Source organism: Cryptomeria japonica, unplaced genomic scaffold (genome assembly GCF_030272615.1).
Source record: "Cryptomeria japonica unplaced genomic scaffold, Sugi_1.0 HiC_scaffold_554, whole genome shotgun sequence".
In the NCBI taxonomy this organism is placed as follows: domain Eukaryota; kingdom Viridiplantae; phylum Streptophyta; class Pinopsida; order Cupressales; family Cupressaceae; genus Cryptomeria; species Cryptomeria japonica.
The window spans coordinates 47,501-75,373 of record NW_026729363.1 but is presented as its reverse complement, the minus strand read 5'-3'; the positions used below and the strand labels follow the sequence as shown (position 1 = coordinate 75,373).

The window sequence follows — 27,873 nt, the reverse complement described above, 5'->3', positions numbered from 1 at the left end:
CGAAGTCGAAAGTTGGGTTAATTGTCCGGTTTGCCTCGGGTGCGCACCTTGCGTGCACCTTCGCCAGGGTGGGCGCCTTGGTGCGCACACCTTGGCTGGGCTGCGCACACCTTGGCACCCGCGTTTCCTTCATTTTAAATTTTTTTTTTTTACAATCTCTCAAGTGGGAAATTCTATAATCTCAACTTTTTTTGCCTTTTCAGGAAACTTTTGAATGGAGCGCATCATTGGTGCGCTCCGAAGTGTGCTCCAAAGCTCTCTCCAGCTGCGTGCACCTGCCCCGGCCGCGCACCCGGCCCCGCCCAGCTTCGCTCACCTGTCCCGGGCGTCTGGTGCGGAACCTTAGAGTAAGAAACATCACCGTGCACCTTGGCCAACGTGCGCGACTCGACCGAGCGCGCACTGGCCGAGGTGCACACCGATTTCACCTGGGTGCGCGCGCAGCACCTCGGGCGCACCGGGGTGCGCGCACAACGCCCGGGTTGCACCGTGGCCTGTGTGCTCGGGGCGCCTCGGGTGCGCGCTCGGTGTCGCCCCCTGCGCGCGCGGTAGTGCGGGCAGCGCACCCCGGCCCGGCCCGGCCCCGACGAGAACGCAAACGGGCAAAAGGTTTATTCAAATAGCATTGCGACGCCCGGCGAAAAACTAAAAAAGGGTGCAACACCGGGACTTCCCGGGAGGTCACCCATCCCAGTACTACTCCGGCCCAAGCGCGCTTAACTGCGGAGTTCTGATGGGATCCGGTGCACTAACGCTGGTATGATCGCACCCGTTATGAGCTTGTCGCAGTGTGTACTTAGCAAACCGCGACCCACGTGCGAATCCACCCCGGCCACCCACCCCCGTCGAGGTGCACACCCTCCCTCGCGAAGTGCGCCCCGTTCGCCAAGTGTGAGCCCTGCCCGGGTGCGCGCACCTTGCTAGGGCGTCGGGTGTGCACCCGGCCCGGCCTACGTGCGTGCACCTGGAGGGGGCGTCGTGTGCGTGCAGTGTCCCGTCTGCAACGCGGTGCCCACACACCACCTCGGGCGCAACGACCTGCGCTCACATGTGGGCCGAGTGCACCTTGGTGCATGTTCGGGGCGCCTCGGGTGCACGCTCGATCTTGCCCCGGTGCACCAAGGCGCTCGGTTTGCCCCGGGTGCGCACTTGGTGCAAGGTGGGCACCCAAAATAGGGATCAAGCACCAAAACACAAGTTTCGGGATGCAAAATGGGACCCAAGGACCACAAATGCGTTCCAAGACCCATGATGGGTCCACGAGAACAAAAATGTGTTCCGAGACTTAATAAACAAATATTGGGTTTTAGGAGAAGAAACATGCTCTGATGCCCAAAACGAGAATCGACCCCGAAAAGGCCACAGGCCAAAAGTGGGATGCGAGACAAAAAAAAATGGGACCCGAGGACCAAAATTGGGTTCCCAGGTCGAAGACAGGGCAACCGGACAAGAAACGACCTCTAAGGCTCGAAATGAGTCCCGACGACTAAAACTTGACAAGAAGCACCCATCAGGCACCCAACTCGACACCCATGGGATGCCGACCCACCCGGGCTTCCACCTAGCACACCTTGGCACCCACCCACCCTCGCACCCAACCTCGCACCCAACTTAGCACCTTTGAACCCACATTGGCACTCACCCTGACCCTGGCACCTTGGAACCCACATTGGCACTCACCTTGACCCTGGCACCCACCTTTGCACTCACCTTGGGACCCACCCTGGCTCCCACCTCGGCACCCACCCAGACACCCACCTTGGTTCCTTGGCACCCACCTTGGATCCTTGGCACCCACCCCGACACCCACCTTGGCACGCAACTTGGCTACTTGCCACCCACCTTGGCTCCTTGACGCCCACCCCGACAACCACCCCGTGACCTACCCTGGCTAGGGTTGGTGCACACCCACCCTGGTGCCCACCTTGGCACCCACCCTATGACCCACCTTGGCACGCACCTTAGTACCCACCCCGTTACCCACCCTAGGACCCACCCCGTGACCCACCTTGGCCAGGGTGGGTGCCTTGGTGCGCACAACTTGCCTGGGCTGCACACCAGGGCGGGCTCAAGATGGCACCCGCGTTCCGTTTTTTTCACTATCTTTCAAAACGGAAATTTTAAAATCTCATTTTTTTCTTTTTTTTGCCTTTTCTGGAAATTAGTGAAGGCAGCGCATCAAAGGTGCGCAATGCTGGTGCGAACCCGGGAGCGCTCCGATGTGTGCTCCAAGGTGCGGCGTGCACGAAGTCCGAGCCCGGTTTGCCCCGGGTGCGCACCTCGCGTGCACCTTCGCCGGGGTGAGCACCTTGGCTGGGTTGCGCGCCCTGGTGCGTACCAAGGAGCGCTCTGAAGTGTGCTCCAAGGTGCGGCGTGCACGAAGTCGGAGCCCGGTTTGCCCCGGGTGTGCACCTCGGGTGCGCACCTCGCGTGCACCTTCGCTGCGGTGGGCACCTTGGCTGGGTTGCGCGCCTTGGTGGGCACCATGCAGTGCACGAAGTCGGAGCCCGGTTTGCCCCGGGCGCGCACCTCCGCCAGGGTGGGCACCTTGGTGCGCACAACTTGCCTGGGCTGCGCATCAGGAAGGGCTCAAGATGGCACCCGCGTTCCGTTTTTTTCACTATCTTTCAGAACGGAAATTTTAAAATATCGTTTTTTTTTGCCTTTTCTGGAAATTAGTGAAGGCAGCGCATCAAAGGTGCGCAACGCTGGTGCGAACCTGGGAGCGCTCCGATGTGTGCTCCAAGGTGCGGCGTGCACGAAGTCGGAGCCCGGTTTGCCTCGGGTGCGCCCTGGTGGGCACCATGGTGCGCACCAAGGAGCGCTCCGAAGTGTGCTCCAAGGTGCGGCCTGCACGAAGTCGGAGCCCGGTTTGCCCCGGGTGTGCACCTCGGGTGGGCACCTTGGTGCGCATGCCTTGCCTGGGCTGCGCACCAGGGCGGGCTCAAGATGGCACCCGCGTTCCTTTTTTTTCACTATCTTTCAAAACGGAAATTTTAAAATCTCATTTTTTTTTGCCTTTTTCTGGAAATTAGTGAAGGCAGCGCATCAAAGGTGCGCACCTCGCTGCCCACCACGGTGCGCAACGCCGGTGGGCACCCGGGAGTGCTTCGAAGTGTGCTCCAAGGTGCTGCGTGCACGTTGTCGGAGCCCGGTTTGCCCCGGGTGCGCACCTCGCGTGCACCTTCGTCGGGGTGGGCACCTTGGCTTGGTTTGCCCCGGCTGCGCTCCGAAGCGGGGTTATTGGAGCGCCGCCTCTTTTTTTGTCGGAGCGTTTGGTGGGGTTTCTCGCATTGGCTCTTCCGAGGCCCGGTTGCCACCCTGGCGCGCACGAAGTCGGAAGTAGGGTTAATTGCCCGGGTGCGCACCTTTGCCAGGGTGGCACCTTACCTGGGCTGCGCACCAGGGCGGGCTCAAGATGGCACGCGCGTTCCGTTTTTTTCACTATCTTTCAAAACGGAAATTTTAAAATCTCCTTTTTTTTTTGCCTTTTCTGGAAATTAGTGAAGGCAGCGCATCAAAGGTGCGCACCTCGCTGCCCACCTTGGTGTGCTCTGAGGTGCGCACCCGGGAGCGCTACGAAGTGTGCTCCAAGGTGCGGCGTGCACGTTGTCGGAGCCCGGTTTGCCCCGGGTGCGCACCTCGCCTGCACCTTGGCCGGGGTGGGCACCTTGGCTGGGTTTGCCCAGGGTGCGCTCCGAAGCGGGGTTACTGGAGCGCCCCCTCTTTTTTTGTCAGAGAGTTTGGTGGGGTTTCTCGCATTGGCTCTTCCCAGGCCCGGTTGTTGGGTGCGCTCCCACCCTGGCGCGCGCGAAGTTGGAAGTTGGGTTAATTGCCCGGGCGCGCACCTTCGCCAGGGTGGGCACCTTGGTGCGCAAACCTTGGCTGGGCTGCGCACCAGGGCGGGCTCAAGATGGCACCAGCATTCCCTTTTTCTCACTATCTTTCAAAACGGAAATTTTAAAATCTCGTTTTTTTTTTGCCTTTTATGGAAATTAGTGAAGGCATCGCATCAAAGGTGCGCACCTCGCTGCCCACCTTGGTGTGCTCCGAGGTGCCCACCACGGTGCGCAACGCCGGTGCGAACCCGGGAGCGCCCCGATGTGTGCTCCAAGGTGCGGCGTGCACGAAGTCGGACCCCGGTTTGCCCCGGGTGCGCACCTCGCGTGCACCTTGGTGCGCACACCTTGGCTGGGTTGCGCGGCCTGGTGGGCACCATGGTGCGCACCAAGGAGCGCTCCGAAGTGTGCTCCAAGGTGCGGCGTGCACGAAGTCGGAGCCCGGTTTGCCCCGGGTGCGCACCTTCGCCGCGGTGGGCACCATGGCGTGCACGAAGTCGGAGCCCGGTTTGCCCCGGGTGCGCACCTCGCGTGCACCTTCGCCGGGGTGGGCACCTCGGCTGGGTTGCGCGCCCTGGTGCGCACCAAGGAGCGCTCTGAAGTGTGCTCCAAGGTGCGGCGTGCACGAAGTCGGAGCCCGGTTTGCCCCGGGTGTGCACCTCGCGTGCACCTTCGCTGCGGTGGGCACCTTGGCTGGGTTGCGCGCCTTGGTGGGCACCATGCAGTGCACGAAGTCGGAGCCCGGTTTGCCCCGGGCGCGCACCTCCGCCAGGGTGGGCACCTTGGTGCGCACAACTTGCCTGGGCTGCGCACCAGGAAGGGCTCAAGATGGCACCCGCGTTCCGTTTTTTTCACTATCTTTCAGAACGGAAATTTTAAAATATCGTTTTTTTTTGCCTTTTCTGGAAATTAGTGAAGGCAGCGCATCAAAGGTGCGCAACGCTGGTGCGAACCTGGGAGCGCTCCGATGTGTGCTCCAAGGTGCGGCGTGCACGAAGTCGGACCCCGGTTTGCCCCGGGTGCGCACCTCGCGTGCACCTTGGTGCGCACACCTTGGCTGGGTTGCGCGCCCTGGTGGGCACCATGGTGCGCACCAAGGAGCGCTCCGAAGTGTGCTCCAAGGTGCGGCGTGCACGAAGTCGGAGCCCGGTTTGCCCCGGGTGCGCACCTCGCGTGCACCTTCGCCGCGGTGGGCACCATGGCGTGCACGAAGTCGGAGCCCGGTTTGCCCCGGGTGCGCACCTCGCGTGCACCTTCGCCGGGGTGGGCACCTTAGTGTGCAGACCTTGGCTGGGTTGCGCGCCCTGGTGGGCACCATGGTGCGCACCAAGGAGCGCTCCGAAGTGTGCTCCAAGGTGCGGCCTGCACGAAGTCGGAGCCCGGTTTGCCCCGGGTGTGCACCTCGGGTGGGCACCTTGGTGCGCATGCCTTGCCTGGGCTGCGCACCAGGGCGGGCTCAAGATGGCACCCGCGTTCCTTTTTTTTCACTATCTTTCAAAACGGAAATTTTAAAATCTCATTTTTTTTTGCCTTTTTCTGGAAATTAGTGAAGGCAGCGCATCAAAGGTGCGCACCTCGCTGCCCACCACGGTGCGCAACGCCGGTGGGCACCCGGGAGTGCTTCGAAGTGTGCTCCAAGGTGCTGCGTGCACGTTGTCGGAGCCCGGTTTGCCCCGGGTGCGCACCTCGCGTGCACCTTCGTCGGGGTGGGCACCTTGGCTGGGTTTGCCCCGGCTGCGCTCCGAAGCGGGGTTATTGGAGCGCCGCCTCTTTTTTTGTCGGAGCGTTTGGTGGGGTTTCTCGCATTGGCTCTTCCGAGGCCCGGTTGCCACCCTGGCGCGCACGAAGTCGGAAGTAGGGTTAATTGCCCGGGTGCGCACCTTTGCCAGGGTGGGCACCTTACCTGGGCTGCGCACCAGGGCGGGCTCAAGATGGCACGCGCGTTCCGTTTTTTTCACTATCTTTCAAAACGGAAATTTTAAAATCTCCTTTTTTTTTTGCCTTTTCTGGAAATTAGTGAAGGCAGCGCATCAAAGGTGCGCACCTCGCTGCCCACCTTGGTGTGCTCTGAGGTGCGCACCCGGGAGCGCTACGAAGTGTGCTCCAAGGTGCGGCGTGCACGTTGTCGGAGCCCGGTTTGCCCCGGGTGCGCACCTCGCCTGCACCTTGGCCGGGGTGGGCACCTTGGCTGGGTTTGCCCAGGGTGCGCTCCGAAGCGGGGTTACTGGAGCGCCCCCTCTTTTTTTGTCAGAGCGTTTGGTGGGGTTTCTCGCATTGGCTCTTCCCAGGCCCGGTTGTTGGGTGCGCTCCCACCCTGGCGCGCGCGAAGTTGGAAGTTGGGTTAATTGCCCGGGCGCGCACCTTCGCCAGGGTGGGCACCTTGGTGCGCACACCTTGGCTGGGCTGCGCACCAGGGCGGGCTCAAGATGGCACCAGCATTCCCTTTTTCTCACTATCTTTCAAAACGGAAATTTTAAAATCTCGTTTTTTTTTTGCCTTTTATGGAAATTAGTGAAGGCATCGCATCAAAGGTGCGCACCTCGCTGCCCACCTTGGTGTGCTCCGAGGTGCCCACCACGGTGCGCAACGCCGGTGCGAACCCGGGAGCGCCCCGATGTGTGCTCCAAGGTGCGGCGTGCACGAAGTCGGACCCCGGTTTGCCCCGGGTGCGCACCTCGCGTGCACCTTGGTGCGCACACCTTGGCTGGGTTGCGCGGCCTGGTGGGCACCATGGTGCGCACCAAGGAGCGCTCCGAAGTGTGCTCCAAGGTGCGGCGTGCACGAAGTCGGAGCCCGGTTTGCCCCGGGTACGCACCTCGCGTGCACCTTCGCCGGGGTGGGCACCTCGGCTGGGTTGCGCGCCCTGGTGCGCACCAAGGAGCGCTCCGAAGTGTGCTCCAAGGTGCGGCGTGCACGAAGTCGGAGCCCGGTTTGCCCCGGGTGCGCACCTTCGCCGCGGTGCGCACCATGGCGTGCACGAAGTCGGAGCCCGGTTTGCCCCGGGTGCGCACCTCGCGTGCACCTTCGGCGGGGTTGCGCGCCCTGGTGGGCACCATGGTGCGCACCAAGGAGCGCTCCGAAGTGTGCTCCAAGGTGCGGCGTGCACGAAGTCGGAGCCCGGTTTGCCCCGGGTGCGCACCTCGCGTGCACCTTCGGCGGGGTTGCGCGCCCTGGTGGGCACCATGGTGCGCACCAAGGAGCGCTCCGAAGTGTGCTCCAAGGTGCGGCGTGCACGAAGTCGGAGCCCGGTTTGCCCCGGGTGCGCACCTCGCGTGCACCTTCGCCGCGGTGGGCACCATGGCGTGCACGAAGTCGGAGCCCGGTTTGCCCCGGGTGCGCACCTCGCGTGCACCTTCGCCGGGGTGGGCACCTCGGCTGGGTTGCGCGCCCTGGTGCGCACCAAGGAGCGCTCCGAAGTGTGCTCCAAGGTGCGGCGTGCACGAAGTCGGAGCCCGGTTTGCCCCGGGTGCGCACCTCGCGTGCACCTTCGCCAGGGTGGGCACCTCGGTGCGCACACCTTCTCAATGTTTTCTTGCCTTTTCTGGAAATTGGTGAAGGCAGCGCATCAAAGGTGCGCACCTCGGTGTGCTCCGAGGTGCGAACCCGAGAGCGCTCCGAGGTGCCCACGAAGTCGAAAGTCGGGTTAATTGCATTGTTTTCCCCGGGTGCGCTCCGAGGTGCGCAACATCGGCGCGCACCAAGGAGGGCTCCGAAGTGTGCTCCAAGGTGCGCACGATGGCGTGCACCTCTGGTGCGCACGATTCGGAGCTCGGTTTGACCGGGGTGCGCACACCTTGGCTGGGTTGCGCACCTTTTGTGCGCTCCAAGGTGCGCACGAAGTCGGAGCTCGGTTTGCCCCGGGTGCGCACCTTCGCCAGGGTGCGCACCTTGATGCGCACGCCTTGGCTGGGCTGCGCACCTTGGTGGGCGCCATGGTGCGCACCTTTCGTGCGCTCCAAGGTGCGCACGAAGTCGGAGCTCGGTTTGCCCCGGGTGCGCACCTTGGTGGGCGCCATGGTGCACTCCGAGGTGCCCAAGATTGGTGCGCACCAAGGAGCGCTCCGAAGTGCGCTCCAAGGTGCGCGCGAAGTCGAAAGTTGGGTTAATTGTCCGGTTTGCCTCGGGTGCGCACCTTGCGTGCACCTTCGCCAGGGTGGGCGCCTTGGTGCGCACACCTTGGCTGGGCTGCGCACACCTTGGCACCCGCGTTTCCTTCATTTTAAATTTTTTTTTTTTACAATCTCTCAAGTGGGAAATTCTATAATCTCAACTTTTTTTGCCTTTTCAGGAAACTTTTGAATGGAGCGCATCATTGGTGCGCTCCGAAGTGTGCTCCAAAGCTCTCTCCAGCTGCGTGCACCTGCCCCGGCCGCGCACCCGGCCCCGCCCAGCTTCGCTCACCTGTCCCGGGCGTCTGGTGCGGAACCTTAGAGTAAGAAACATCACCGTGCACCTTGGCCAACGTGCGCGACTCGACCGAGCGCGCACTGGCCGAGGTGCACACCGATTTCACCTGGGTGCGCGCGCAGCACCTCGGGCGCACCGGGGTGCGCGCACAACGCCCGGGTTGCACCGTGGCCTGTGTGCTCGGGGCGCCTCGGGTGCGCGCTCGGTGTCGCCCCCGCGCGCGCGGTAGTGCGGGCAGCGCACCCCGGCCCGGCCCGGCCCCGACGAGAACGCAAACGGGCAAAAGGTTTATTCAAATAGCATTGCGACGCCCGGCGAAAAACTAAAAAAGGGTGCAACACCGGGACTTCCCGGGAGGTCACCCATCCCAGTACTACTCCGGCCCAAGCGCGCTTAACTGCGGAGTTCTGATGGGATCCGGTGCACTAACGCTGGTATGATCGCACCCGTTATGAGCTTGTCGCAGTGTGTACTTAGCAAACCGCGACCCACGTGCGAATCCACCCCGGCCACCCACCCCCGTCGAGGTGCACACCCTCCCTCGCGAAGTGCGCCCCGTTCGCCAAGTGTGAGCCCTGCCCGGGTGCGCGCACCTTGCTAGGGCGTCGGGTGTGCACCCGGCCCGACCTACGTGCGTGCACCTGGAGGGGGCGTCGTGTGCGTGCAGTGTCCCGTCTGCAACGCGGTGCCCACACACCACCTCGGGCGCAACGACCTGCGCTCACATGTGGGCCGAGTGCACCTTGGTGCATGTTCGGGGCGCCTCGGGTGCACGCTCGATCTTGCCCCGGTGCACCAAGGCGCTCGGTTTGCCCCGGGTGCGCACTTGGTGCAAGGTGGGCACCCAAAATAGGGATCAAGCACCAAAACACAAGTTTCGGGATGCAAAATGGGACCCAAGGACCACAAATGCGTTCCAAGACCCATGATGGGTCCACGAGAACAAAAATGTGTTCCGAGACTTAATAAACAAATATTGGGTTTTAGGAGAAGAAACATGCTCTGATGCCCAAAACGAGAATCGACCCCGAAAAGGCCACAGGCCAAAAGTGGGATGCGAGACAAAAAAAAATGGGACCCGAGGACCAAAATTGGGTTCCCAGGTCGAAGACAGGGCAACCGGACAAGAAACGACCTCTAAGGCTCGAAATGAGTCCCGACGACTAAAACTTGACAAGAAGCACCCATCAGGCACCCAACTCGACACCCATGGGATGCCGACCCACCCGGGCTTCCACCTAGCACACCTTGGCACCCACCCACCCTCGCACCCAACCTCGCACCCAACTTAGCACCTTTGAACCCACATTGGCACTCACCCTGACCCTGGCACCTTGGAACCCACATTGGCACTCACCTTGACCCTGGCACCCACCTTTGCACTCACCTTGGGACCCACCCTGGCTCCCACCTCGGCACCCACCCAGACACCCACCTTGGTTCCTTGGCACCCACCTTGGATCCTTGGCACCCACCCCGACACCCACCTTGGCACGCAACTTGGCTACTTGCCACCCACCTTGGCTCCTTGACGCCCACCCCGACAACCACCCCGTGACCTACCCTGGCTAGGGTTGGTGCACACCCACCCTGGTGCCCACCTTGGCACCCACCCTATGACCCACCTTGGCACGCACCTTAGTACCCACCCCGTTACCCACCCTAGGACCCACCCCGTGACCCACCTTGGCCAGGGTGGGTGCCTTGGTGCGCACAACTTGCCTGGGCTGCACACCAGGGCGGGCTCAAGATGGCACCCGCGTTCCGTTTTTTTCACTATCTTTCAAAACGGAAATTTTAAAATCTCATTTTTTTCTTTTTTTTGCCTTTTCTGGAAATTAGTGAAGGCAGCGCATCAAAGGTGCGCAATGCTGGTGCGAACCCGGGAGCGCTCCGATGTGTGCTCCAAGGTGCGGCGTGCACGAAGTCCGAGCCCGGTTTGCCCCGGGTGCGCACCTCGCGTGCACCTTCGCCGGGGTGAGCACCTTGGCTGGGTTGCGCGCCCTGGTGCGTACCAAGGAGCGCTCTGAAGTGTGCTCCAAGGTGCGGCGTGCACGAAGTCGGAGCCCGGTTTGCCCCGGGTGTGCACCTCGGGTGCGCACCTCGCGTGCACCTTCGCTGCAGTGGGCACCTTGGCTGGGTTGCGCGCCTTGGTGGGCACCATGCAGTGCACGAAGTCGGAGCCCGGTTTGCCCCGGGCGCGCACCTCCGCCAGGGTGGGCACCTTGGTGCGCACAACTTGCCTGGGCTGCGCATCAGGAAGGGCTCAAGATGGCACCCGCGTTCCGTTTTTTTCACTATCTTTCAGAACGGAAATTTTAAAATATCGTTTTTTTTTGCCTTTTCTGGAAATTAGTGAAGGCAGCGCATCAAAGGTGCGCAACGCTGGTGCGAACCTGGGAGCGCTCCGATGTGTGCTCCAAGGTGCGGCGTGCACGAAGTCGGAGCCCGGTTTGCCTCGGGTGCGCCCTGGTGGGCACCATGGTGCGCACCAAGGAGCGCTCCGAAGTGTGCTCCAAGGTGCGGCCTGCACGAAGTCGGAGCCCGGTTTGCCCCGGGTGTGCACCTCGGGTGGGCACCTTGGTGCGCATGCCTTGCCTGGGCTGCGCACCAGGGCGGGCTCAAGATGGCACCCGCGTTCCTTTTTTTTCACTATCTTTCAAAACGGAAATTTTAAAATCTCATTTTTTTTTGCCTTTTTCTGGAAATTAGTGAAGGCAGCGCATCAAAGGTGCGCACCTCGCTGCCCACCACGGTGCGCAACGCCGGTGGGCACCCGGGAGTGCTTCGAAGTGTGCTCCAAGGTGCTGCGTGCACGTTGTCGGAGCCCGGTTTGCCCCGGGTGCGCACCTCGCGTGCACCTTCGTCGGGGTGGGCACCTTGGCTTGGTTTGCCCCGGCTGCGCTCCGAAGCGGGGTTATTGGAGCGCCGCCTCTTTTTTTGTCGGAGCGTTTGGTGGGGTTTCTCGCATTGGCTCTTCCGAGGCCCGGTTGCCACCCTGGCGCGCACGAAGTCGGAAGTAGGGTTAATTGCCCGGGTGCGCACCTTTGCCAGGGTGGCACCTTACCTGGGCTGCGCACCAGGGCGGGCTCAAGATGGCACGCGCGTTCCGTTTTTTTCACTATCTTTCAAAACGGAAATTTTAAAATCTCCTTTTTTTTTTGCCTTTTCTGGAAATTAGTGAAGGCAGCGCATCAAAGGTGCGCACCTCGCTGCCCACCTTGGTGTGCTCTGAGGTGCGCACCCGGGAGCGCTACGAAGTGTGCTCCAAGGTGCGGCGTGCACGTTGTCGGAGCCCGGTTTGCCCCGGGTGCGCACCTCGCCTGCACCTTGGCCGGGGTGGGCACCTTGGCTGGGTTTGCCCAGGGTGCGCTCCGAAGCGGGGTTACTGGAGCGCCCCCTCTTTTTTTGTCAGAGAGTTTGGTGGGGTTTCTCGCATTGGCTCTTCCCAGGCCCGGTTGTTGGGTGCGCTCCCACCCTGGCGCGCGCGAAGTTGGAAGTTGGGTTAATTGCCCGGGCGCGCACCTTCGCCAGGGTGGGCACCTTGGTGCGCAAACCTTGGCTGGGCTGCGCACCAGGGCGGGCTCAAGATGGCACCAGCATTCCCTTTTTCTCACTATCTTTCAAAACGGAAATTTTAAAATCTCGTTTTTTTTTTGCCTTTTATGGAAATTAGTGAAGGCATCGCATCAAAGGTGCGCACCTCGCTGCCCACCTTGGTGTGCTCCGAGGTGCCCACCACGGTGCGCAACGCCGGTGCGAACCCGGGAGCGCCCCGATGTGTGCTCCAAGGTGCGGCGTGCACGAAGTCGGACCCCGGTTTGCCCCGGGTGCGCACCTCGCGTGCACCTTGGTGCGCACACCTTGGCTGGGTTGCGCGGCCTGGTGGGCACCATGGTGCGCACCAAGGAGCGCTCCGAAGTGTGCTCCAAGGTGCGGCGTGCACGAAGTCGGAGCCCGGTTTGCCCCGGGTGCGCACCTTCGCCGCGGTGGGCACCATGGCGTGCACGAAGTCGGAGCCCGGTTTGCCCCGGGTGCGCACCTCGCGTGCACCTTCGCCGGGGTGGGCACCTCGGCTGGGTTGCGCGCCCTGGTGCGCACCAAGGAGCGCTCTGAAGTGTGCTCCAAGGTGCGGCGTGCACGAAGTCGGAGCCCGGTTTGCCCCGGGTGTGCACCTCGCGTGCGCACCTCGCGTGCACCTTCGCTGCGGTGGGCACCTTGGCTGGGTTGCGCGCCTTGGTGGGCACCATGCAGTGCACGAAGTCGGAGCCCGGATTGCCCCGGGCGCGCACCTCCGCCAGGGTGGGCACCTTGGTGCGCACAACTTGCCTGGGGTGCGCACCAGGAAGGGCTCAAGATGGCACCCGCGTTCCGTTTTTTTCACTATCTTTCAGAACGGAAATTTTAAAATCTCGTTTTTTTTTGCCTTTTCTGGAAATTAGTGAAGGCAGCGCATCAAAGGTGCGCAACGCTGGTGCGAACCTGGGAGCGCTCCGATGTGTGCTCCAAGGTGCGGCGTGCACGAAGTCGGACCCCGGTTTGCCCCGGGTGCGCACCTCGCGTGCACCTTGGTGCGCACACCTTGGCTGGGTTGCGCGCCCTGGTGGGCACCATGGTGCGCACCAAGGAGCGCTCCGAAGTGTGCTCCAAGGTGCGGCGTGCACGAAGTCGGAGCCCGGTTTGCCCCGGGTGCGCACCTCGCGTGCACCTTCGCCGCGGTGGGCACCATGGCGTGCACGAAGTCGGAGCCCGGTTTGCCCCGGGTGCGCACCTCGCGTGCACCTTCGCCGGGGTGGGCACCTTGGTGTGCAGACCTTGGCTGGGTTGCGCGCCCTGGTGGGCACCATGGTGCGCACCAAGGAGCGCTCCGAAGTGTGCTCCAAGGTGCGGCCTGCACGAAGTCGGAGCCCGGTTTGCCCCGGGTGTGCACCTCGGGTGGGCACCTTGGTGCGCATGCCTTGCCTGGGCTGCGCACCAGGGCGGGCTCAAGATGGCACCCGCGTTCCTTTTTTTTCACTATCTTTCAAAATGGAAATTTTAAAATCTCATTTTTTTTTGCCTTTTTCTGGAAATTAGTGAAGGCAGCGCATCAAAGGTGCGCACCTCGCTGCCCACCACGGTGCGCAACGCCGGTGGGCACCCGGGAGTGCTTCGAAGTGTGCTCCAAGGTGCTGCGTGCACGTTGTCGGAGCCCGGTTTGCCCCGGGTGCGCACCTCGCGTGCACCTTCGTCGGGGTGGGCACCTTGGCTGGGTTTGCCCCGGCTGCGCTCCGAAGCGGGGTTATTGGAGCGCCGCCTCTTTTTTTGTCGGAGCGTTTGGTGGGGTTTCTCGCATTGGCTCTTCCGAGGCCCGGTTGCCACCCTGGCGCGCACGAAGTCGGAAGTAGGGTTAATTGCCCGGGTGCGCACCTTTGCCAGGGTGGGCACCTTACCTGGGCTGCGCACCAGGGCGGGCTCAAGATGGCACGCGCGTTCCGTTTTTTTCACTATCTTTCAAAACGGAAATTTTAAAATCTCCTTTTTTTTTTGCCTTTTCTGGAAATTAGTGAAGGCAGCGCATCAAAGGTGCGCACCTCGCTGCCCACCTTGGTGTGCTCTGAGGTGCGCACCCGGGAGCGCTACGAAGTGTGCTCCAAGGTGCGGCGTGCACGTTGTCGGAGCCCGGTTTGCCCCGGGTGCGCACCTCGCCTGCACCTTGGCCGGGGTGGGCACCTTGGCTGGGTTTGCCCAGGGTGCGCTCCGAAGCGGGGTTACTGGAGCGCCCCCTCTTTTTTTGTCAGAGCGTTTGGTGGGGTTTCTCGCATTGGCTCTTCCCAGGCCCGGTTGTTGGGTGCGCTCCCACCCTGGCGCGCGCGAAGTTGGAAGTTGGGTTAATTGCCCGGGCGCGCACCTTCGCCAGGGTGGGCACCTTGGTGCGCACACCTTGGCTGGGCTGCGCACCAGGGCGGGCTCAAGATGGCACCAGCATTCCCTTTTTCTCACTATCTTTCAAAACGGAAATTTTAAAATCTCGTTTTTTTTTTGCCTTTTATGGAAATTAGTGAAGGCATCGCATCAAAGGTGCGCACCTCGCTGCCCACCTTGGTGTGCTCCGAGGTGCCCACCACGGTGCGCAACGCCGGTGCGAACCCGGGAGCGCCCCGATGTGTGCTCCAAGGTGCGGCGTGCACGAAGTCGGACCCCGGTTTGCCCCGGGTGCGCACCTCGCGTGCACCTTGGTGCGCACACCTTGGCTGGGTTGCGCGGCCTGGTGGGCACCATGGTGCGCACCAAGGAGCGCTCCGAAGTGTGCTCCAAGGTGCGGCGTGCACGAAGTCGGAGCCCGGTTTGCCCCGGGTACGCACCTCGCGTGCACCTTCGCCGGGGTGGGCACCTCGGCTGGGTTGCGCGCCCTGGTGCGCACCAAGGAGCGCTCCGAAGTGTGCTCCAAGGTGCGGCGTGCACGAAGTCGGAGCCCGGTTTGCCCCGGGTGCGCACCTTCGCCGCGGTGCGCACCATGGCGTGCACGAAGTCGGAGCCCGGTTTGCCCCGGGTGCGCACCTCGCGTGCACCTTCGGCGGGGTTGCGCGCCCTGGTGGGCACCATGGTGCGCACCAAGGAGCGCTCCGAAGTGTGCTCCAAGGTGCGGCGTGCACGAAGTCGGAGCCCGGTTTGCCCCGGGTGCGCACCTCGCGTGCACCTTCGGCGGGGTTGCGCGCCCTGGTGGGCACCATGGTGCGCACCAAGGAGCGCTCCGAAGTGTGCTCCAAGGTGCGGCGTGCACGAAGTCGGAGCCCGGTTTGCCCCGGGTGCGCACCTCGCGTGCACCTTCGCCGCGGTGGGCACCATGGCGTGCACGAAGTCGGAGCCCGGTTTGCCCCGGGTGCGCACCTCGCGTGCACCTTCGCCGGGGTGGGCACCTCGGCTGGGTTGCGCGCCCTGGTGCGCACCAAGGAGCGCTCCGAAGTGTGCTCCAAGGTGCGGCGTGCACGAAGTCGGAGCCCGGTTTGCCCCGGGTGCGCACCTCGCGTGCACCTTCGCCAGGGTGGGCACCTCGGTGCGCACACCTTCTCAATGTTTTCTTGCCTTTTCTGGAAATTGGTGAAGGCAGCGCATCAAAGGTGCGCACCTCGGTGTGCTCCGAGGTGCGAACCCGAGAGCGCTCCGAGGTGCCCACGAAGTCGAAAGTCGGGTTAATTGCATTGTTTTCCCCGGGTGCGCTCCGAGGTGCGCAACATCGGCGCGCACCAAGGAGGGCTCCGAAGTGTGCTCCAAGGTGCGCACGATGGCGTGCACCTCTGGTGCGCACGATTCGGAGCTCGGTTTGACCGGGGTGCGCACACCTTGGCTGGGTTGCGCACCTTTTGTGCGCTCCAAGGTGCGCACGAAGTCGGAGCTCGGTTTGCCCCGGGTGCGCACCTTCGCCAGGGTGCGCACCTTGATGCGCACGCCTTGGCTGGGCTGCGCACCTTGGTGGGCGCCATGGTGCGCACCTTTCGTGCGCTCCAAGGTGCGCACGAAGTCGGAGCTCGGTTTGCCCCGGGTGCGCACCTTGGTGGGCGCCATGGTGCACTCCGAGGTGCCCAAGATTGGTGCGCACCAAGGAGCGCTTCGAAGTGCGCTCCAAGGTGCGCGCGAAGTCGAAAGTTGGGTTAATTGTCCGGTTTGCCTCGGGTGCGCACCTTGCGTGCACCTTCGCCAGGGTGGGCGCCTTGGTGCGCACACCTTGGCTGGGCTGCGCACACCTTGGCACCCGCGTTTCCTTCATTTTAAATTTTTTTTTTTTACAATCTCTCAAGTGGGAAATTCTATAATCTCAACTTTTTTTGCCTTTTCAGGAAACTTTTGAATGGAGCGCATCATTGGTGCGCTCCGAAGTGTGCTCCAAAGCTCTCTCCAGCTGCGTGCACCTGCCCCGGCCGCGCACCCGGCCCCGCCCAGCTTCGCTCACCTGTCCCGGGCGTCTGGTGCGGAACCTTAGAGTAAGAAACATCACCGTGCACCTTGGCCAACGTGCGCGACTCGACCGAGCGCGCACTGGCCGAGGTGCACACCGATTTCACCTGGGTGCGCGCGCAGCACCTCGGGCGCACCGGGGTGCGCGCACAACGCCCGGGTTGCACCGTGGCCTGTGTGCTCGGGGTGCCTCGGGTGCGCGCTCGGTGTCGCCCCCGCGCGCGCGGTAGTGCGGGCAGCGCACCCCGGCCCGGCCCGGCCCCGACGAGAACGCAAACGGGCAAAAGGTTTATTCAAATAGCATTGCGACGCCCGGCGAAAAACTAAAAAAGGGTGCAACACCGGGACTTCCCGGGAGGTCACCCATCCCAGTACTACTCCGGCCCAAGCGCGCTTAACTGCGGAGTTCTGATGGGATCCGGTGCACTAATGCTGGTATGATCGCACCCGTTATGAGCTTGTCGCAGTGTGTACTTAGCAAACCGCGACCCACGTGCGAATCCACCCCGGCCACCCACCCCCGTCGAGGTGCACACCCTCCCTCGCGAAGTGCGCCCCGTTCGCCAAGTGTGAGCCCTGCCCGGGTGCGCGCACCTTGCTAGGGCGTCGGGTGTGCACCCGGCCCGGCCTACGTGCGTGCACCTGGAGGGGGCGTCGTGTGCGTGCAGTGTCCCGTCTGCAACGCGGTGCCCACACACCACCTCGGGCGCAACGACCTGCGCTCACATGTGGGCCGAGTGCACCTTGGTGCATGTTCGGGGCGCCTCGGGTGCACGCTCGATCTTGCCCCGGTGCACCAAGGCGCTCGGTTTGCCCCGGGTGCGCACTTGGTGCAAGGTGGGCACCCAAAATAGGGATCAAGCACCAAAACACAAGTTTCGGGATGCAAAATGGGACCCAAGGACCACAAATGCGTTCCAAGACCCATGATGGGTCCACGAGAACAAAAATGTGTTCCGAGACTTAATAAACAAATATTGGGTTTTAGGAGAAGAAACATGCTCTGATGCCCAAAACGAGAATCGACCCCGAAAAGGCCACAGGCCAAAAGTGGGATGCGAGACAAAAAAAAATGGGACCCGAGGACCAAAATTGGGTTCCCAGGTCGAAGACAGGGCAACCGGACAAGAAACGACCTCTAAGGCTCGAAATGAGTCCCGACGACTAAAACTTGACAAGAAGCACCCATCAGGCACCCAACTCGACACCCATGGGATGCCGACCCACCCGGGCTTCCACCTAGCACACCTTGGCACCCACCCACCCTCGCACCCAACCTCGCACCCAACTTAGCACCTTTGAACCCACATTGGCACTCACCCTGACCCTGGCACCTTGGAACCCACATTGGCACTCACCTTGACCCTGGCACCCACCTTTGCACTCACCTTGGGACCCACCCTGGCTCCCACCTCGGCACCCACCCAGACACCCACCTTGGTTCCTTGGCACCCACCTTGGATCCTTGGCACCCACCCCGACACCCACCTTGGCACGCAACTTGGCTACTTGCCACCCACCTTGGCTCCTTGACGCCCACCCCGACAACCACCCCGTGACCTACCCTGGCTAGGGTTGGTGCACACCCACCCTGGTGCCCACCTTGGCACCCACCCTATGACCCACCTTGGCACGCACCTTAGTACCCACCCCGTTACCCACCCTAGGACCCACCCCGTGACCCACCTTGGCCAGGGTGGGTGCACCCACCCTGGTGCCCACCTTGGCACCCACCCATCCTAGCACCCAGCCTGTGACCGGGCTTGGAACCCAACCTTGCACCCGCACCCGTCTTGGCCAGTGTGGGTGCGCACCCATCCTGGCACCCACGTTGTGACACACCCTTTAACCCACGCACCCTAGCACCCACGTTGGCACCCACCTTGGAACCCAACCTAGCAACTTGGCACCCACCCCGTGACCCACCTTGGCATCCACCATAGCAGTCGCCGACTTGGCACCCACCTCGGCACCCACCTTGACACTTGTGGACCCACCTTGCCACTCACCCTAGCATCGACCCATCCTAGCACCCACCCTGGCACCTTTGCACCCTAGCACTCACCCATCCTAGCACCTAACCTGTGACCCACCTTGACACTCACCCTCGCACCCACCTTGGAACCCAACCTAGCACCCACCCACCCTGACACCAACCCTAGCACCTACCCACCCTTGCACCCACCCTGTGACCCATCTTGGCACCCACCCATCCTACCACTCAACCTATCACCCACCTTCTCACCCACCTTGGCATCCACCTTAGCACCCACCCACACTGGCACCTTGGCACCCACCTCGGGCAAGGTGGGTGCACACCCACCCTGGCACCCAATTTAGAACCCACCGAGCATGTTACCCACCTTGGCACCCACATTGCAGCCCACCCTAGTACCCACCCTATGACCCACATTGGCATCCACACCCTAGCACCCAGGCACCTCGACACCCGCCTTGACACCCACCCTAGCACTGAACCTGTGACCCACCTTGGAACTCACCCTAGAACCCACCCACCCTGTGAACCACCTTGGCATCCACCTTAGCACCCACCCACCTTGGCACCCACTCTAGCACTCACCCATCCTAACACCCAACTTGTTACCCACCTTGGCACCCGCCCTCGCGTCCACCTTGAAACCCACCCTAGCACCCACCCACGCAGGAGCCCACCTTGGCACCCAACCTAACACCCACGCATCCTGGCACCCAACTTGTGACCCACCTTGGAACCCACCCTAGTACCCACCTTTGAACCCACTATATCACCAACCCACCTTGGCACCCACCCTATGACCCTCTTTGGAATCCACCCTAGCACGCACCCACCCTGGCACCCACCATGGAGCGCACCCTAGCACCCACCCACCTCGGCACGCACCTCAACACCCACCTTGGTGTGCGCACTGCGCCAACCTCTCAAAGACCCTATGTGGTGCGCTCCAAAGTGTACACCTTTGGTGCGCTCCAAGGTGCGCACCTTTGGTGCACACCGAGGTGCACACCAAAGTGTGCACCGAGGTGAGCACCAAAGTGCACTCCAGGGTGCACACCAAGGCGTGCACCTTTGGTGCGGTCAATGCAAACGAATTCGGAAGTTGGGGTCGATGTCCTAATCGCTGCTGCAGACTACACGTATGAGAATCGGACAAATAGCTTTATATAGGGGAGGTGTTGCGTTTGATGGGTCGACTCCCCTGGTTGTGTGCACTGCACCAACTTCAAAGACCCTGTCTTGTTTAAGAAGTCAAAAGTTGGGGTGGATGTCCTAATCATTGCTGCAGTCTACGCATGTATGAGAATCAGACAAATAGCTTATATAGGGGAGGTGTTGCATTCGGTGGGTTGACTCCCCTGGTTGTGCGCACTGCGCCAACCTCAAAGACCCCGCATAGCAGAAGAAGTCGGAAGTCGGATTTTGGTGAGCACCAAGGCGTGCACCTTTGGTGCGGTCAACGCAGACGAATTCAGAAGTTGGGGTGGATGTCCTAATCGTTGTTGCAGGCTACACATGTATGAGAATCAGACAAATAGCTTATATAGGGGAGGTGTTGGGTTTGATGGGTCAACTCCCTTGGTTGTGCGCATTACGCCAACCTCAAAGACCTTGTTTTCGTTAAGAAGTCAAAAGTTGGGGTCAATGTCCTAATGGCTCCTGCAGGCTACACATGTATGAGAATCGGACAAATAGCTTATATAGGGGAGGTGTTGGGTTTGATGGGTCGACTCCCCTGGTTGTGCGCATTACGTCAACCTCAAAGACCTTGTTTTCGTTAAGAAGTCAAAAGTTGGGGTCGATGTCCTAATTGCTCCTGTAGACTACACATGTATGAGAATCAGACAAATAGCTTATATAGGGGAGGTGTTGGGTTTGATGGGTTGACTCCCCTAGTTGTTCGCATTACACCAACCTCAAAGACCTTGTTTTCGTTTAGAAGCCGAAAGTTGGGGTCGATGTCCTAATTGCTCCTGCAGGCTACGCATGTATGAGAATCAGACAAATAGCTTATATAGGGGAGGTGTTGGGTTTGATGGGTCGACTCCCCTGGTTGTGCGCATTGCGCCAACCTCAAAGACCCTGCATTGCGGATGAAGTCGAAAGTCAGAGTTTGGTGTGCTACAAGGTGTGGTCGAAGGTGCTCACCTAGGTGTGCACCTTTGGAGCACAGGAAAAGTGCCCTCCAAAAGTGCGCACCTTTGGAGTGCACAAAAGTGCCCTCCAAAAGTGCGCACCTTTGGAGCGCAGAAAAGTGCCCTCCAAAAAGTGCCCTCCAAAAGTGCGCACCTTTGGAGCGCAGAAAAGTGCCCTCCAAAAAGTGCCCTCCAAAAGTGCGCACCTTTGGAGCGCAGAAAAGTGCCCTCCAAAAAGTGCCCTCCAAAAGTGCGCACCTTTGGAGCGCAGAAAAGTGCCCTCCAAAAGTGCGCACCTTTGGAGCGCAGAAAAGTGCCCTCCAAAAAGTGCCCTCCAAAAGTGCGCACCTTTGGAGCGCAGAAAAGTGCCCTCCAAAAAGTGCCCTCCAAAAGTGCGCACCTTTGGAGCGCAGAAAAGTGCCCTCCAAAAAGTGCCCTCCAAAAGTGCGCACCTTTGGAGCGCAGAAAAGTGCCCTCCAAAAAGTGCCCTCCAAAAGTGCGCACCTTTGGAGCGCAGAAAAGTGCCCTCCAAAAAGTGCCCTCCAAAAGTGCGCACCTTTGGAGCGCAGAAAAGTGCCCTCCAAAAGTGCGCACCTTTGGAGCGCAGAAAAGTGCCCTCCAAAAGTGCGCACTTTTGGTGCGCACCAAGGCGCTGGTTCGGTCGTTGCAGGCGAGTTCGGAAGTTGGGGTCGATGTCCTGAGCGGAGGTGCAAACTACACAGGTGTCGGAATCGGACAAATAGCTTATATAGGGGAGGTGTATGCTTCGATGGGTCGACTCCCCAGGTTGAGCGCACCGCGCCAACCTCAAAGACCCTACGGTATGGATGAAGTCGGAAGTTGGGTCCGATGACCAATTCGATTAGTAGGTATGCTCATGAGGTCGGAATTTGGGTCCGATGACCTGCCATGTGCAGGAAGGCGAATGTTGACACTGTGCGTTGCAAGGTGCACACCAAGGCGCTGGTGCGGTCTTTTTAGTCGAGTTCGGAAGTTGGGGTCGATGTCCTGATCGGAGGTGCAAGCTACACAGGTGTGGGAATCGGACAAATAGCTTATATAGGGGAGGTGTATGCTTCGTTGGGTCGACTCCCCGGGTTGAGCGCACCGCGCCAACCTCAAAGACCCTACGGTATGGATGAAGTCGGAAGTTGGGTCCGATGACCGATTCGATATGTAGGCATACTCGCGAGGTCGGAATTTGGGTCCGATGACCTGCCACGTGCAGGAAGGCGAATGTTGGCACTGTGCGTTGCAAGGTGCGCACCAAGGCGCTGGTTCGGTCGTTGGAGGCGAGTTCGGAAGTTGGGGTCGATGTCTTGATCGGAGGTGCAAACTACACAGGTGTGGGAATCGGACAAATAGCTTATATAGGGGAGGTGTATGCTTCGTTGGGTCGACTCCCCGGGTTGAGCGCACCGCGCCAACCTCAAAGACCCTACGGTATGGATGAAGTCGGAAGTTGGGTCCGATGACCGATTCGATATGTAGGCATACTCGCGAGGTCGGAATTTGGGTCCGATGACCTGCCATGTGCAGGAAGGCGAATGTTGGGACTGTGCGTCGCAAGGTGCGCACCAAGGCGCTGGTGCCGTCGTTGCAGTCGAGTTCGGAAGTTGGGGTCGATGTCCTGGTCAGAGGTGCAAACTACACAGGTGTGGGAATCGGACAAATAGCTTATATAGGGGAGGTGTATGCTTCGATGGGTCGACTCCCTGGGTTGAGCGCACCGCGCCAACCTCAAAGACCCTACAGTATGGATGAAGTCGGAAGTTGGGTCCGATGACCGATTCGATACGTAGGCATATTGGCGAGGTCTGAATTTGTGTCCGATGACCTGCCATGCGCAGGAAGGCGGAATTTGGGTCCGATGACCGAGTTGATGGCGTGCCATGCGCAGAAAGGCGGAATTTGGGTCCGATGACCGAGTTGATGTTGATGGCCCGCCATGCACAGGAAGGCGGAATTTGGGTCCGATGACCGATTTGAAGGCGTGCCATACGCAAAAAGGCGGAGTTTGGGTCCGATGACCGAGTTGATATTGATGGCCCGCCATGCGCAGGAAGGCGGAATTTGGGTCCGATGACCTGACATACGCATGGAGTCCGACTCGGGGGCCGATGTTCGATTCGATGACTTGCATTGTGGGTAAAGTCGGAAGTTGTGGTCTTTGACCCGATTCGATGACCAGACTTCGGCTGCTTGAGAATCGGACAAATAACTTATATAGGGGAGGTAGTGTTCTCGAGCATCCTCCCCCCGTGCCCGTTTATGTCGATTGATGCTGGTGCTCGACTGGTTGGAGCGCTCGGATGCAAAAATCTTGCACCAGGATTTATCGATTGTGATGGACACGGCAAGTCTCCTGATTGCTATGCAGGAGCTCATCGTGAATCTCTATGCGGCCTTGGTATGGACTCGACCTGCGGAATGGTTCGGCAATGGTAGTCGCTCCAACACGTCCTTGCAATGGCCACAGAGGTGATTCGACTAGAGCTCCAGTCTAGCTTTTGGGTTGCTTGGCGGACTGGTATAGCCGCGATCGAGTTCCGGCCATGAACGTTTTAGATAGCTCTTGGGCTTTCTGGGACGGAAGTCGGAAGTTTGGGCTGTTGTCCGATTTGATGACCATTCTTCGGATGTGTGAGAATCGGACAAATAACTTATATAGGGGACTGTGTTGTCTCACGCAGCCCCCTCCGTGCCCCTCTATCTCGACCGATGTTGGTGCTTGAAAGGGTTGGGATCGCTCGGATTTATAAACGTGCACCACCATTTGTCGAGTGTGAGGGACGCGGCAGGTCTCCTAAATGCTATGCGGGCGCTCTCTGAGAATCTCTATCCGGCCTCGACACAGACTAGTCTTGCTGAATGGTTTGGCACTGGTAGTCGATCCAACACGTCGTTGTTGTGGCCGCCTAGGCGATTCGATTCGAGCCCCCGTCTAGCTTTTGGGTTGCTTGGCGGATTTTGCCCTATCCGCAAGTGAGCTCGGTCCCTAAACGTTCGAGAAACCCGATTGCTATGCGCCGACTCTCTTTCTTGCGAGCCTCCATCTAGCTTTTGGGTCTCTACGGAACGGAAGTCGGAATCTGGGACCGTTGTTTGATTCGACGAGGCAGACTACGGTTGTGCGAGAATCGGACAAATAACTTATATAGGGGAGGTGTTGACTGGAGCATTCTCCCCCGTGCCCCTCTAACTCGACCAATGCTGGCGCTCGAACGGTGGTAGCGCTCGGATTTTCATTGAGCGCCAGCATTGGTCGATTTAGAGGGGCATGCGAGATTCCCGAATGCTATGCGAGGGCTCTAACGGAAATGTCTATTGGTTTCGGTATGGATGCAATTGCGAGTGGTTCGGCAAAGGTAGTCGTTCCGATGCGTCCATGTCGTGGCCAAATCGATAATTCGATTTGAGCCCTCGTATAGCATTTGGGTCTCTCGATGTGATTCCGCATTCCAGTCCCTTTGGGCACTGCTTGAGCCGCATCCCAGGGGGTTCCCTTCCCAATAATCTGCCTCGCAACCCGATTGCTATGCGGTGAGGCTCCTCGGCCGCCTCGGAACTATCTGTGTATCAGACGCATCGCGGGATAAGGGGTTGGCAACGGTAGTCGCCCCAAGCGCGTCCGATGCTTGGACCATTCCGAGGCGGCCCTGAAGCCTCTTCCGTCTAGCCGTTGGGTCCTTCTCGCCGCATCCCTCGCCTCGCACCCCGATTGCTATGCGGTGAGGCTCCTCGGCCGCCTCGGAACTATCTGTGTATCGGACGCGTCGCGGGATAAGGGGTTGTCACTGGTAGTCGCCCCAAGCGCGTCCGATGCTTGGACCATTCCGAGGCGGCCCTGAAGCCTCTTCCGTCTAGCCGTTGGGTCCTTCTCGCCGCATCCCTCGCCTCGCACCCCGATTGCTATGCGGTGAGGCTCCTCGGCCGCCTCGGAACTATCTGTGTATCGGACGCGTCGCGGGATAAGGGGTTGTCATTGGTAGTCGCCCCAAGCGCGTCCGATGCTTGGACCATTCCGAGGCGGCCCTGAAGCCTCTTCCGTCTAGCCGTTGGGTCCTTCTCGCCGCATCCCTCGCCTCGCACCCCGATTGCTATGCGGTGAGGCTCCTCGGCCGCCTCGGAACTATCTGTGTATCGGACGCGTCGCGGGATAAGGGGTTGTCACTGGTAGTCGCCCCAAGCGCGTCCGATGCTTGGACCATTCCGAGGCGGCCCTGAAGCCTCTTCCGTCTAGCCGTTGGGTCCTTCTCGCCGCATCCCTCGCCTCGCACCCCGATTGCTATGCGGTGAGGCTCCTCGGCCGCCTCGGAACTATCTGTGTATCGGACGCGTCGCGGGATAAGGGGTTGTCACTGGTAGTCGCCCCAAGCGCGTTCGATGCTTGGACCATTCCGAGGCGGCCCTGAAGCCTCTTCCGTCTAGCCGTTGGGTCCTTCTCGCCGCATCCCTCGCCTCGCACCCCGATTGCTATGCGGTGAGGCTCCTCGGCCGCCTTGGAACTATCTGTGTATCGGACGCGTCGCGGGATAAGGGGTTGTCACTGGTAGTCGCCCCAAGCGCGTCCGATGCTTAGACCATTCCGAGGCGGACCCGAAGCCTCTTCCGTCTAGCCGTTGGGTCCTTCTCGCCGCATCCTTCGCCTCGCACCCCGATTGCTATGCGGTGAGGCTCCTCGGCCGCCTCGGAACTATCTGTGTATCGGACGCGTCGCGGGATAAGGGGTTGTCACTGGTAGTCGCCCCAAGCGCGTCCGATGCTTGGACCATTCCGAGGCGGACCCGAAGCCTCTTCCGTCTAGCCGTTGGGTCCTTCTCGCCGCATCCCTCGCCTCGCACCCCGATTGCTATGCGGTGAGGCTCCTCGGCCGCCTTGGAACTATCTGTGTATCGGACGCGTCGCGGGATAAGGGGTTGTCACTGGTAGTCGCCCCAAGCGCGTCCGATGCTTGGACCATTCCGAGGCGGACCCGAAGCCTCTTCCGTCTAGCCGTTGGGTCCTTCTCGCCGCATCCCTCGCCTCGCACCCCGATTGCTATGCGGTGAGGCTCCTCGGCCGCCTTGGAACTATCTGTGTATCGGACGCGTCGCGGGATAAGGGGTTGTCACTGGTAGTCGCCCCAAGCGCGTCCGATGCTTGGACCATTCCGAGGCGGACCCGAAGCCTCTTCCGTCTAGCCGTTGGGTCCTTCTCGCCGCATCCCTCGCCTCGCACCCCGATTGCTATGCGGTGAGGCTCCTCGGCCGCCTTGGAACTATCTGTGTATCGGACGCGTCGCGGGATAAGGGGTTGTCACTGGTAGTCGCCCCAAGCGCGTCCGATGCTTGGACCATTCCGAGGCGGCCCCGAAGCCTCTTCCGTGTAGCCGTTGGGTCCTTCTCGCCGCATCCCTCGCCTCGCACCCCGATTGCTATGCGGTGAGGCTCCTCGGCCGCCTTGGAACTATCTGTGTATCGGACGCGTCGCGGGATAAGGGGTTGTCACTGGTAGTCGCCCCAAGCGCGTCCGATGCTTGGACCATTCCGAGGCGGCCCCGAAGCCTCTTCCGTGTAGCCGTTGGGTCCTTCTCGCCGCATCCCTCGCCTCGCACCCCGATTGCTATGCGGTGAGGCTCCTCGGCCGCCTTGGAACTATCTGTGTATCGGACGCGTCGCGGGATAAGGGGTTGTCACTGGTAGTCGCCCCAAGCGCGTCCGATGCTTGGACCATTCCGAGGCGGACCTGAAGCCTCTTCCCTCTAGCCGTTGGGGCTTTCTCGCCGCATCCCTCGCCTCGCACCCTGATTGCTATGCTGTGAGGCTCCTCGGCCGCCTTGGAACTATCTGTGTATCGGACGCATCGCGGGATAAGGGGTTGGCAGTGGTAGTCGCCCCAAGCGCATCCGATGCTTGGACCATTCCGAGGCGGCCCTGCAGCCTCTTCCGTCTAGCCGTTGGGGCCATCTCGCCGCATCCCCCACCTCGCACCACGATTGCTATGCGGTGAGGCTCCTTGGCCGCCTCGGAACTATCTGTGTATCGGACGCATCGCGGGATAAGGGGTTGTCACTGGTAGTCGCCCCAAGCGCGTCCGATGCTTGGACTATTCCGAGGCGGCCCTGCAGCCTCTTCCGTCTAGCCGTTGGGGCCATCTCGCTGCATCCCCCACCTCCTCGGCCGCCTCGGAACTATCTGTGTATCGGACGCATCGCGGGATAAGGGGTTGGCAGTGGTAGTCGCCCCAAGCGCGTCCGATGCTTGGACTATTCCGAGGCAGCCCTGCAGCCTCTTCCGTCTAGCCTTTGGGGCCATCTCGCCGCATCCCTCGCCTCGCACCCCGATTGCTATGCGGTGAGGCTCCTCGGCCGCCTGGGAACTATCTTCGTATCGGACGCATCGCGGGATAAGGGGTTGTCACTGGTAGTCGCCCCAAGCGCGTCCGATGCTTGGACTATTCCGAGGCGGCCCTGTGGCCTCTTCCGTCTAGCCGTTGGGGCCATCTCGCCGCATCCCCCACCTCGCACCCCGATTGCTATGCGGTGAGGCTCTTCGGCCGCCTTGGAACTATCTTCGTATCGGACGCATTGCGGGATAAGGGGTTGTCACTGGTAGTGGCCCCAAGCGCGTCCGATGCTTGGACTATTCCGAGGCGGCCCTGCAGCCTCTTCCGTCTAGCCGTTGGGGCCATCTCGCCGCATCCCCCACCTCGCACCCCGATTGCTATGCGGTGAGGCTCCTCGGCCGCCTTGGAACTATCTTCGTATCGGACGCATCGCGGGATAAGGGGTTGTCACTGGTAGTCGCCCCAAGCGCGTCCGATGCTTGGACTATTCCGACGCGGCCCTGTGGCCTCTTCCGTCTAGCCGTTGGGGCCATCTCGCCGCATCCCCCACCTCGCACCCCGATTGCTATGCGGTGAGGCTCCTCGGCCGCCTTGGAACCATCTTCGTATCGGACGCATCGCGGGATAGGGGGCTGTCACTGGTAGTCGCCCCAAGCGTGTCCGATGCTTGGACCATTCCTAGGCGGCCCTGAAGCCTCTTCCGTCTAGCCGTTGGGGCCTTCCCGCCCCATCCCTCGCCTCGCACCCCCGATTGCTATGCGGTGAGGCTCCTCGGCCGCCTTGGAACCATCTGTGTATCGGACGCATCGCGGGATAAGGGGTTGGCACTGGCAGTCGCCCCAAGCGCGTCCGATGCTTGGACCATTCCGAGGTGGCCCTGAAGCCTCTTCCGTCTAGCCGTTGGGGCCTTCCCGCCCCATCCCTCGCCTCGCACCCCGATTGATATGCGGTGAGGCTCCTCGGCCGCCTTGGAACTATCTGTGTATCGGACGCATCGCGGGATAAGGGGTTGGCACTGGTAGTCGTCCCAATCGCATCCGATGCTTGGACCATTCCGAGGCGGCCCTGCAGCCTCTTCCGTTTAGCCGTCGGGGCCTTCCCGCCGCATCCCTCGCCTCGCATCCCGATTCCTATGCGGTGAGTCTTCTCGGCCGCCGCGGAACTATACCTGTTATTGCTACTGCATCCTTCGGCTGGTAACCTCCTCTGCCGCCTTGGAACGTTCTCTTTGTCG

General features: G+C 61.1%; 3 non-coding genes across 3 annotated transcripts; all 3 read right to left on the bottom strand.

The window, feature by feature from the left end:
• Positions 1-652: 652 nt before the first annotated feature.
• Positions 653-771, bottom strand: LOC131872318 (5S ribosomal RNA). The gene has a single exon (XR_009370481.1). It is a non-coding gene; the product is annotated as a 5S ribosomal RNA (ribosomal RNA).
• A 7,804-nt stretch (positions 772-8,575) lies between these two features.
• Positions 8,576-8,694, bottom strand: LOC131872317 (5S ribosomal RNA). Its single transcript, XR_009370480.1, has one exon. It is a non-coding gene; the product is annotated as a 5S ribosomal RNA (ribosomal RNA).
• A 7,817-nt stretch (positions 8,695-16,511) lies between these two features.
• LOC131872309 (5S ribosomal RNA) lies at positions 16,512-16,630 on the bottom strand. Its single transcript, XR_009370472.1, has one exon. It is a non-coding gene; the product is annotated as a 5S ribosomal RNA (ribosomal RNA).
• Positions 16,631-27,873: the final 11,243 nt, after the last annotated feature.